This window comes from Lynx rufus, unplaced genomic scaffold (genome assembly GCF_022079265.1).
Source record: "Lynx rufus isolate CCGP_SWC_20201006 ecotype Redwood Valley unplaced genomic scaffold, mLynRuf1.p SCAF_7, whole genome shotgun sequence".
Classification (NCBI taxonomy): Eukaryota; Metazoa; Chordata; class Mammalia; order Carnivora; family Felidae; genus Lynx; species Lynx rufus.
In genome coordinates this window covers 74,463,227-74,475,531 of record NW_025814889.1, presented here as the reverse complement: position 1 = coordinate 74,475,531, position 12,305 = coordinate 74,463,227, and the positions used below count along the sequence as shown (strand labels likewise).

The 12,305-nt window shown below is 44.3% G+C and overlaps 1 long non-coding RNA gene across 2 annotated transcripts; it reads right to left on the bottom strand.

Moving 5' to 3' along the window:
• Nucleotides 1–1,008: 1,008 nt before the first annotated feature.
• LOC124502651 (uncharacterized) lies at nucleotides 1,009–6,693 on the bottom strand. Of its 2 annotated transcripts, XR_006959965.1 has the most exons (4): nucleotides 6,508–6,693; nucleotides 5,509–5,658; nucleotides 3,738–3,946; nucleotides 1,009–2,633 (listed from the first exon to the last, which is right to left on the bottom strand). It is a non-coding gene; the product is annotated as an uncharacterized LOC124502651 (long non-coding RNA). The 2 variants fall into 2 exon arrangements; XR_006959966.1 differs by lacking the exon at nucleotides 3,738–3,946.
• Nucleotides 6,694–12,305: the final 5,612 nt, after the last annotated feature.

The following is a 12,305-nucleotide window of genomic DNA, read 5'->3' as shown; positions in this document are numbered from 1 at the left end:
TGAAGGGTGTGTTGGACGGGTGGGACGGTCTTCCCAGTGCCTGTTATATCTCAGTGAATCTCTTCTTTTCCTAGCCTTTTCTACCAAACCTTGCTTTCTCACTTTTTCTTTTTCTTTTTTTTTTTTTGTTTTTTGCAATGAAGAAAAGATAGTCTTTTTAATTTTTGTTATTTTTTATATAATTTATGGTCAAATTGGTTTCCATAAAACACCCAATGCTCATCCCAACAGGTGCCCTCCTCCATGCCCATCACCCACTTTCCCTTCCCTCCCATCCCCCATCAACTCTCAGTTTGTTCTCAGTATTTAAGAGTCTCTTATTTAAGGGAAGGTTTGCCTCCTTCCCTCTCTGTAACTTCCCCCGCCCCTTTCCCTCCCCCCCTGGTCTTCTGTTAAGTTTCTCAGGATCCACATATGAGTGAAAACATATGGTCTCACTTTTTCTTGATCCAGGACTTGGTCAGCCATTCACATTTATGACATCACCTTACTATCTTGAGGTGGTGCAGTTCCAGTGCAAAGCAAGGAAACTTGGATGTGTTAGTTGACAACTCTGTGTGCCCGCACATGTGATCACTGGCCCCCCTCCGCCAAGGTGACCTTCTCAGAGGTTTTAAAGGGGACACCAAGTGAGGTGGCTGAAGGGAGAGCTGGTTGATGTGGGCCACAATGGGTCGGCACAGGCTGGCGTCATTGTGGGTAGTGGGGTTGTTATGCCCAGAATTCGTGATCCCCAAAGACCACCAGGGAGCCGAGTCCCATGCAAAAGCAAAAAGAACCTTTGTTCAAGCTAGCTCGAGCTCAATCTCCTACCTGCACTGACACAGTGGTGATATGCGGGGGAGAGAGAGCGAGTTGACCTGAGCTGAAGTCGGACGCTTAACCGACTGAGCCACCCAGGTGCCCCAGAGAGCGAGTTTCAAAAGCACAAAGGTTTTATAGGGGTCTAGGGGCAGTTGGTGAGGTAATGGCTGTGGCCTCAGCTGATTGGCTGGGGAAGGGTCGTGGCCTCAGCTGATTGGCTGGGGAAGGGTCATAGCCTCAGCCCATTGGCTGGGGAAGGGTTGGAGTCCCGGTCCGCAGGTCTCTGGGCATGTTTTGATCGGGAAGTTTGAACGGGTGAGCGGGAGGTTACTCAAGGGGAGGAGGCGTGGTTTGAGGTTTCTGCCATTTTCCCAGAAAAGGGGTCATGTCGGGGACATAGTCACTCAAGGTGGAGGACACAGAACAAGATGGAGTCGGCTGGTGTAGGTCCGCCCTTTCAGGGTATGAACCCAAGAGTTATGCTTGACAGGTGTGGAGAGGCAGCAGGGGGGCAGGGCAACACTTCAGGGGGTGGTGCTCTGATGGGCACCGGCCCATCAGATGTGACTGGCTGTGTCAGGTTGTGGAAGCCAGAGATGAAAACAGAAGGGAATAGGTTGTGAACGTTCTCTGGCGCCAAACCCAGGAGCCAGGACTACTACGTTCCAGAGACAAAGGAGAGCCTTTGGAGGGATCTGAGCTCTGAACTAATCTGATGAATCCACCTTCAGGAAATCGGTCTGGCTGCAATGTGTTAAGCCGATTATATTAATTTTAATGACAGAGTTGTAGACAGCAGTGTATCGAATGAGGAATTCATAACGTGTAAATAGTTTATTTGCAAAAGCATAGCTCGGACATTATGTTGTAATGCAAGGCGGGAGAATATCGTAAGATGCTAATGGATATATGTATGTTTTTTCTCCTGGAATTCACTTCTGACTCTTCCACATTTAGGCAATTAGTTGGTCCCAAAGGCCTGCGCCCCATGTCACTGCAGCACCAGGGCCACCGGACTCGAAGGGTCTTGTAGGCAGCACCCCGTTGCGAGCGGACAACTCGGTCACCAGAGGAAACCCTGTCCCACGGCAGCCTGGCACTGTGAGATTCCAGAGCTGTGGCCGAGCAGGAAGCCTGCACTTGTCCTCCCGTGTGTCTCCTCCTCTCTCAGCGACTGTCACACTCACAGTACTTCTGACACCAGGTGCGGCCAGGTTTCTGCACCAAGCAATTCTCCGACACCATCTACCTCCAGGTAGCACCCTATCTCACGGGCTGAGGGCTCAGTTGCCTGAGACTGCCCCTACTTCAGACGGCACTGCACGTAGTAGGTCTCCGGGTGACCCACACCTTCTGTCTGACTTGGCTACACATCAGAGGTTCCCATGACGTCCTCCGCCTTGGATTTGATTGTTTCCTAGAACAGCTCACAGCACTCCAGAAAACACTTACTTATGTTTACCTGTTTACTATATAATAATGGATGTGCTAAAGGACACAGATGAACAGCCAGATGAAGAGGCACCTAGGGTGAGGTCTGGGAGAATCCTGAGCGCAGAAACTTCTGTTCCTGTGGATTGGGCTGTGTCACCCCCTTAGTATGTGACGCGGATGTGTTCACCCACCTAGAAGCTCTCCTAACTCCATACCTTGGGCGTAGGCACGATCAATTATTAACTGCGTATCCAGCCTCTCTCCCCTTTCTGGAAAATAGGGGGGGGGGCGGTGGTGGTGGGAGAGGGCTGAAAATTCCGAGCTTCTCATCATGGCTTGGTCTTTCTGGGGACTGGACCCATCCAGGAGCCATCGAGGAGTCCACCAAAAGTCACCTGTTTAGAACAAAAGACACTATTATTCAGAAAATTTCATGGAATTTAGGACATCTGTGTTAGGAATTGGGGTCAAAGACCAATGATTAGAACAAAAGTGCTTTTATCACTCAGGTATCCATGAGGGTTTTAGGAGCTCTGTGCCAAGAACAGGGGCAGAGGCCAATATTTTCTATTTTCTATTATCTCACAGCGGCACACCCCAGGGAAAGCATCAAGAAGGAGTGCTTCCACTTTCCCAGGAGAAGGAGGATTTAAAACAGAAACCAAGTGGGGCGCCTGGGTGGCTTAGCCGGTTGAGCGTCCGAATTCAGCTCAGGTCAGGATCTCATGGTTTGTGGGTTCGAGCCCCGGTCAGGCTCTGTGCTGACGGCTCAGAGCCTGGGGCCTGCTTCAGAGTCTGTGTCTCACTCTCTCTGCCCCTCCCCTGCTCACGCTCTGTCTCTCTCTCCCAAAAATAAATAAACATTAAACAAAATAAAAAATAAATAAAATAGAAACTAAGTTGAGTTATAAAAAATAAAGTTATAATTTTTGACACCAGGGGATATAGGTTGAGGTTCATACCTAATACAAGGTCAATTTAGCTATCGTGACAGATAGTAGTTTACATGGCTGTTTGAGTAGCTGATAGAGGCAGTTTGCTAGGATGATTTGCAAATCTGGTAGGGATTTTAGGCCCTTTTTCTCAGGGTGATGGAAAGAGCCCTGGGCTTAGGGGCTCTTACGGTCCAACACTGCCTCACATCAGTACCACATCTGTAGGCTAAGTTTGCCACAAAAATACATGACACTCCATTAAATGTGAATTTCAGGGGCACCTGAGTGGCTCAGTCAGTTAAGCGTCTGACTTCGGCTCAGGTCATGATCTCATGGCTTGTGGGTTCGAGCCCCATGTCGGGCTCTGCTGCCAGCTCAGAGCCTGGAGCTGCTTTGGATTCTGTGTCTCCCTCTCTCTCTGCTCTTCCCCTGCCTACATTCTGTCTCTGTCTCTGTCTCTCTCTCAAAAATAAATACACATTAAAACAATATTTAAAAAATGTGAATTTCAGATAATGAATAATGTTGGGGACATACTTATACTAAAACATTATTTGTTATTACCTGGAATAAATTGAACTAGGTATCCTGTGTTTTTCTCCCCTTATGTCTGGCCCCCTTACTTAGGGCAAGTCATTTAAACTCTTGGAGCTTCAGTTTCTTTGTCTGAAAGATAGAGAGTGCTTTGCTTCACGGTGCTGTGATGATCCCTGCAGCAGGGGGGAAGTTTTTCTCCGCCTTCTTAGGGTCCCTGGCTGGGTCCAAAACTTGAACTGACAAGGGGAAAATCATACAAATTTATTGAAGATAACTCTCATGTGACATGGGAGACTTCGTAAGGAGAGGAAGGTCCAAAGAATCGGCTAGATCTGAGTATTTTTACATTAGATGTGATGAAGAGTGAACAGCCATGGAGGACTATGTTAGAGTGAGGTGTAGGAGGTAAGTGTAGGAAGCTGGGAAAACCTAGGGAGGCTTGCTTGTTAGGATTTCTCTCCAGGTCCCTTCTTCAGAGGTAAGGGTGCTCCTTGCCTCCAGTGACAGGGGAGAGCACCTCCCACAAGAGGGTTTTATGACCTGTTTCCAGAAGGATGGAAGGAAGATCATGGTGGCCTTCCTGCTCAAACTCCTTCAGCTTAAAATGTTGGATATGCCAAGGTGCCACATTTTAGGGTAGCATGTCTGGAACCCCATCATTCCAATAGTTAAAGTGATCTAGAATCTATAGTCTTATGCACTCCTAGAATAACTGGTCTGTGTGGAGTAGGGCAGATGCAAGTTTTCATTCTACTTAATAGATGTGTGTTCTTGGATATCCATCATAGATAGTGATATCTATCTCATAGTGTACTTATGAAGTTTAAATGAGTTAATGAATGTGAAGTGCTCAGCTCTGAGCGTGGTACGTTGTAAGTGCTCAGTGCTCAATAAATAATACTTAGTTACTACTGCAGGTGCATAAATATGCTGCAACATTATCAGGCTAAATCAGGAAGGCTTGCTGAGTGCTCTCTCTGCACTAAGTGCTGCTGGGCACTGTCTTTTCCTTCCAGTTAGTAATCAGAAGGGGACAGAAATTGGCAAGTTTAAAAGGGGAAGCAATTTACACCTCTTCCTAAGTATGTTAAGAGACAGAGATAACATCTTTGTGAATATTTCTGAAGAGTCTAAAAAATTTTCCTGAACCTTGGTCCATTCAATAAACTCCAAAGAAATCAAAAGCTGATGCCTACATTTTACCGCAGGCAAAAACATCCCTCATAAACAAACTGGGGGTTCGATGCAGCCTTAGATGTATCACCACCCCGAGGCTAAAGCTCTCCCTGTTTATTAAACCAAACAGACGCAATCTGGGTCACAGCATTAGCGAATGGCGAGCAAGCCTTGCCTGGTGCTCTACCTCCCTGAGCACAGAGGGAGAAGAGAAATGCAACAAACAGAGCTCATCAGAGCAGTTTCGAGAGAGGCTCGGATACCTTTCAAAAGAAGAAAACATGAAGATGTAACCACACGAAAAGGTAGAAATAAAAGCTAGGGAGTAGTGGCAACAGAAGCATCAGGTTTTAAATAGTTTTGAGCTTGTTTAAAAACTGGGAGTATTTGTGTAGCTCCCTCTCCACTCTCAGTGTTGGCTTTTCAGGGACCTCAGAGACTTACTGGAGAAGGGGACAGATAAGCAGGTGCCTAACTGTCAGAACCTGCAGCCGGCAGACAAACAGAAAACCACTTCCTCCCCAGTCCCTTTTCCGAAGCCCTGAGCCCACCCAGACTCCACCTGCAGGTTTCTGCAGCCGCTCTCCTTTCTCCCAATCTTTCTAGTGTTTTCTTTACCGACCTTTTCCATCCCGAAGCTCTCACAATCCAATCTCCGTGCCGCTCGCTGCCTTGTGAGTCATTTTGAACATTTGGTAGGTTTCATTGCTGAAATAATCATGTCTCTCACGGAATGGAGGTGCTGGGCCATGGAGTCGAGTGAAGTGAATATCTGTTTATAGGGTGAAGAACACATTTACATCAATCACAAGCTGCATAGTGTGAGCTGACATATAAGATGCCCCTTGGGAGTGACTGCTTTTTTGCTTGTTTTTTTTTTTTTTCAGTTGAAGTACTTGTCATTTCATTTCATATTTCTTTAGATGCAATCAAGGCATGTTAGTGAAAATGCATGAGTCAAACATTTCTTTAAAAAAACAACTGCTTTCAGACAACATAGCCTGTGGAAGTCAGATGTATTTTCGTATCTTATGGTAAATACTTGCCTATGGAGAAGCCTTATTATGTAAATTCATCTGCATATGCAGTGGTGAATAATTCCTTGAAACCGTTGGTTGGGTTATGAAATTGTCTCACAGGTTGAAAAATACATCATGCTTTCTGCTAAAAGTATGTATTTCCCCCCTTTCTCACTTGTGGTTCCTGGACAGCAAAACCCAGGGTCCTCTGGGAAGCCTCCTGCGTTCATTAGTCTGGTTTCTCTGGTGACTCTCTTTAGATTCCCTTGTTATCCCCAAGCGTCTTTCAGTTTGCTCTTTTCTTATTTTCTCTTTCTTTCCCCCCAGAAAGCTTACATGAAAAGTCCATCATTAGAGAGCACAGGTTGACTGTGTCCCATCATGGGCTCTGTGTGGTCTGGAGTTTGGGGAGTTGCAGAATAAGCAGTGACGGTGGCAGCCTGTGGAAGTGAGGCTGACCTGGTTAAGCAGGTGGATGTAACCAGATCAGTCACACCCTCACGCCCTCCGCTTCTACCCTCTGCCCTCCTACCTCCTCCCACTGTGCCCATTACTTAAGACAAAGGCACTAGAAAGAGCATGGATTTTGGAGTCACACAGACCTGCCTTTGCGTCCTGTCACCTCGTAAGCTGTGGGACCTGGTAAGGCACTTGGTACTCCGGGTCAGGGTTTCTTTAGCTGAAACACGAGGAGGGTGCCATATGCCCTGCTTTGCCAGGGCCAATCTTGGTTTATGCTTTGTGTCCTGGCACACCTATGCATAGCGTCTCCATTCAACATCTCAAGCGTCCTGAGTAGATTCTATGGTGACCCTACAAAAGGGAGTAATTCTTACTTCCTGTTGTTGTGGTAAGGACGGCATTTTAAGCGTCTACTATGGTGTCTGGTGCATAGAGCCTCGAGATGGTACCTTTTGTCGTTATTAACGATGATTTGAAATGATGCTCCCACCTACTGTAAGTGATTTACTTGATGTGGTAAGTCCATACATGAACTTGGAACAGAAAAGTCTGTTTCACACTCTGGAATCCATTTAGATTTTATGTTTCGTGTTAGAAATGGAATTAACTCCCACCGTGGTGTTTTAGGACCTCAATTAAATGTAAGATTCACAAGAATGAGTTCACCAAAGTCAGAAGCAGTAATGATCAGCTTGGATTGGAAAGGAGAAGAGAAATTAGGCACATTTTATTTCATTTTTTAAAAGGAAAAAAAGTTCTATTTAAAACAAAAACAAAACAAATGAACATTCCCAGAAGGGTGGAATTAATCACAGGCATAGATCGCTTTTTCAAAAGAAATTCTCCTCGCTGAACTCTTTGGGTAGAGGCAAGAGCTGAACACTTTGGTAACAAAGCCCAGAGGTCAGAGGTCTTCTAGATGGGTGAAGTGTCTTAGCAGAGAGGAGGGGCCAAGTGCTGCTTAAGGCAAAACATATATATGAGAAATTCTCTATAGTGGAAATGGCAGAGGGATTCATGGGAGGTTTGTTAGGGAGAAAACCAAGGGTTGGCGCAGTTTGTTTTTTTTCTAGAGTCGTGAACTAGCTGCCAGAAGTATTAACCTCATGCAGGTGCCAGACCCTGCACTAGACCCTGGCAACATGGTAATGTGGCACAAAGTGTGCAGACTACAGAGAGGGAGACAGACACATGGGCAATGGCAGGACTCTGCACTATGGTACTGGCATGCTGGGAAGGTTATGATGGGCTAGCTGCTGTAACAAACACCCCCCAGCCCATGACTCAGCTCGGTAGGTGTTTATTTCCCTCTTGTATTACGGAGTCATGCAAGTGGTTGAAAAGCAGTCATCATATGGCTCCAACAATCTCCATGGCCTTGGAGTTTCTCTTCTGGGTCCTCAGCATCCAGTCAACAGATGGAAGGAACAGAAAACTGGAGTGTTGCACAGGAAGATATTTTTGGGCTAGGCTTGAAAGTGGTGACCACAGGCCATTTGTCAGAGCTTAGTCACATTGCCTCCACATAATGCCATGGCTGGACAGCCACTTTCTGGAAACAATTCTACATGATGGAAGGGGAAGGGGAGTATTTGTCTTTGGCAAACAGTCAACTGTTTTTGGGACTTACACACTGAGGATGAGTGTGTAATGGGATCTCAGAAGAGAAATAAAGCCAACTGTGTGTGTGTGTATGTGTGTCTGTCCATGTGTGTGGTCGGAGAGGGAAGGGAAATTATAGCAATGGATGGCTTCCCAGAAGAATTGATATTTAAGCTGAGTTTTAGAGAGAAATAAGATTTAAGTCAGAGGGAGGGGGGAAGGGACAGTTTAAATAGTAGATGCAGCATGTGCAAAGGCACTGGGGTATTCATTCATCTAGCCAACAAATCTTTATAAAAGTACCTTTAAGGTGCCTGGAATCCTTCCAAATGCTGGGAATGCATACATAAGATAGACAAGTTTTTCCCCCTCGTTACCCTATACTCTGGTGAAGGGAGACAAGCCATCAGCAAACCAGCAAAAAGGCCACAACTCAAAAACTCAAGTAGCATGTTACTTGGGGGAGAACTGCATGCTCTTAAGTAGGACTAGAGCTAAGGGTGCATGTTGAAGGTGGTGGTGCAGGACGTGAGAAATGATGAGACCGGAGGAGATAGGAAAGGCCAGCCAGAAAAGGGCCTTTCATGCACGAGGGAGCATCAGGAAGAGGAGCTGGGCTCAGCTTTGAATTGCGGAGAGTCCACCTGCCTGCGGATGGACTTCAGGTGTGGCTGCAGCGAGGCTGATCGTGAGGCTGCTGGCATGATGTAAGTGTGAGGTGATGAGGCCGAGGTGGGGAGGATGGAAATGAGAGCCGTGCCAGAGGTACAGGGATAGGACCAGGTTGTCACATCATGGGGACTAAGGAGAGGGAGGGTTCCAGGACGACCCCTCGACTCCCCTCCCCTCCCTCCCAGGTCTCAGGCAGAAAACAGTTCGGTCCAGTCATTCTAGTTTGTGCACACTTTTATTTTTTTAAATGTATTTATACAACATCACAGAAAAAAAAAGCCAAAAAAATAAAATAAAATTTCTACCCTGCCTGTTTTCTTTTATTAGATAGTTGTGGGTACAAATTATTAACTTAATGTTATTTGATGTATACATTTCAGTTAGTTGGCTTAACTATTTCCATTTCTTCCACCTGTCCTGGATGGAGGTGGCCTTTAAAGTCGCCTGACCAGGGAACTAGCACAGAACAGCAGAGGGAAAGCCTTCTTCCCCACCATCTCTGAGCCAGGCTGGAGCCAGAAACACCCTCCTGGGGTGTTCCTTTCTCTTCACCTCTTCACATTTCACTTTCTTTCATCCTTCAAATGATATGGTCCAACATTCTTCATGGCCAACACGGAATCCCAGCTAACATCTTTGGTTTTGAACTAAAATTAAGAAAAGAAATAAATAGCAATGGGTGGTTTAGAACTGATTTGCCATTCTAACAGAAGTGTACAGATATATTTGGGGGCTAGGAAAGAAAAAGAGTATTGAAGTAACAAATGCAATTATGATTACACAGAACAGCTTTCCTAAAGACCAGAGCTTCAGTCTTCGTATGTTTTTAAATTAACTTACAAATGAGGTGATTAAATGTGCCTATTCTCTGATTACAACGTTGTGCGCGGCCGTGGGTCCTGGCATTTTTCGCATGCAATGTTACAGTAATGCTTTGCAATAGGAACACGGCTGTCTTCTAAAAGAGATTTAAAATATTTCTCAGAATAAATATGAGCATTAACTAGGAATAAGACTGTTAGAAAGAGAGTTCCATCTCCTAAGGTATATCATTAGTAGCAGTTGTTTTATGTTTAAGACTCCCCCCCCACCTTAGGTAGAAAAATGGAACCACAGTAGTCAAGGCAGAACATTATGCTTGTCATCTTCTGGATTCAAATGATTGGGCTCTAACCTTAGTGTAGTCAAGTTTCACAGATGAAATGGGTTGCCAGAAGTGCAACTCCTTGGAGCATGGAGAGAGGGAGGAAAGGCATCAGAAGGGCATCCCATGACAACTGTACTCATGCCAAATGTTCTGGAAATGTGACAGATATTGCTGCTAAGGCAGGGGTTCAGGTTGTGGAGCATTCCCTCTGGGCAGCACCAGAAGATGTCACTGTGAAAGGAGTTGGGCTCCTACACCTGCGTGTTGGCAAAGGAAAGGAAGCAGGAACTTTGGAGACTGACTTGTTTTCTTAGTGAAGCCTACCAAAGCTAGGCAGAGATCAGAAGCTTGAAATAAACAGTCCTTCAAAGTTCAAGGTGTCCAAGAAAAAAAACTCATTTCCTTTCTGTTGTGTGTTTTTACTGAGAAACTATGTGCTAGATATGATTATGAATTTAACACCAGTGTTATTGGTTGCTTATTTATTTATTCAAAACCACACTTATTGAGTGTCTACCAGGTGCCAGAAAGTAGATTTGATCCTAAGGATCTAAAGATGAATAAGGTATAGTGTTTTACCTTCTGAGGCTCAAAAGCCCAGCGGGAAGTCATTTAAACATATAGGTTTAATTTGGTAAGATAAGTGCTAATAGAGGCGTATATAAAACGCCAGGGGAAACAGTGCTAAGACCAGCTCAGTAAAGTTGGGGAAGTTTTCATAGAGGCTACGATATTTGAATAGATAAAACTTATCTTCCCGTGTCTGTCTAAACTCCAGTGAAAGTCAATAAACATGAACAGATTTACTAATTCAGTGCTTCTTCTTAGCTACCCAAATCACAAAAGGACAAGAAAGTGGTTTCCAAACCTGGCACCCATCAGATTCACCTGTGGAGTTTAACCAAATTTCTGTGATGTTTAATCATATGAAAAGACTTTCAACCACCCTCACCATAAAATAAATGCAAATTATTTATCAGATTGGTAAAAATCTATAAGACCCATTTTGCTTGTGAGACTTATGGGGGAAACAGATCCTTTCATGTGTTGGTGGTGGGAATGCAATCTGGTACTTCGCAGAGGAAGATGATAATACATTATAGAATAATAAATTAAAGAAGAATTTATTCTTGGGTCCAGAAATTTCACTCCTAAAAATGTATCCTAAACATATGCCTGCGTAAGTACAAAATAACACATGTGCAAAAGGTATTCATCATGATTTTCTTTCTTTCTTTCTTTCTCTTTCTTTCTTTCTTTCTCTTTCTTTCTTTCTCTTCTTTCTTTCTCTTCTTTCTTTCTTTCTTTCTTTCTCTTTCTTCTTTCTTTCTCCTTCCTTCCTTCCTTCCTTCCTTCTTATAATTTAAAAGTATTGGAGATAACTCAAATGAGCATCAATAGAGGGCTGGAGGATAGGTCATAATATGGCTACTCAGTGGAGCACTATGCAGCCATGAAAGGAATGAGGAAGAGCTCCATGTTACTGATGTGAAGTGCCACCCAGAATACTTTAAGTGTCAAAAACAAAAAGCAGAATGAGGACCCGTTGTGTGCCATGCTACTTTTGCTCAAGAAGGGAAGATATAAGAATTTATGTATTTTTTTCTTTTTTTTAAATGTTTTACTTATTTTTGAGACAGAGCATGAGCAGGGGAGGGGCAGAGAGAGAGGGAGACACAGAATCGGAAGCAGGCTCCAGGCTCCGAGCTGTCAGCACAGAGCCCTACGCGGGGCTCGAACCCACAAACCGCGAGATCATGACTTGAGCCCAAGTCGGATGCTTAACCGACTGAGCCACCCAGGCGCCCCTACGTATTTTTTTTCTTAATTTTTCTTTCCACAAACCACTGGAAGTTTAAATCAGAAACTAATAAAAATGGTAACCTATCTAAAACTTTTGAAAAGTCTTCTTTATTTCAAAAATAATCTCAAAGTTAAAGTAAAGTTGCAAGTCTGGTGCAAATAAGTTTTTTTTCATAATCATTTAGAGTACATTGCTGAAATAGTGCTTCCTTCACCCTCCAACATTTAGTGTGCATTTCCCTGAAATATAGTACAATCATTAAATCAGGACATTAAAACAGAAACATGTACGTGTGGATCCCTAGACCCCATTCAGTCTCTGAGTGTCCTTTAGAACAAAGAATCCCTGCTGCGAATCACATGCTATGTTTAGTGTCAGGTTCGTTAGTCTCTTAAAGTCTGGAACAGTTCCTCAGTCTTTACTTCAAGACCTTCTGAAGATTTTGAATATTGCATACTCATTATGTCGAAGAATATCCCTTGATTTGGGTTGTCTGATGTTTCCTCATGATTAGGTTCAAGGGTGTGCATTCATCACAAAAACGATGTGTGTTCTTGTTACATAAATTTGAGCTGTCTCATGACTGATGATGTCAACTTTGATCATTTGATTGAGGGGGTCCACTATAGTTACTTTTTTTCCCTTTGTGATTAATGTGTAGTGGGTAGGCAGGGACTTTGAGAGTGTGTAAATATCCTGTCCCTCAACAAACT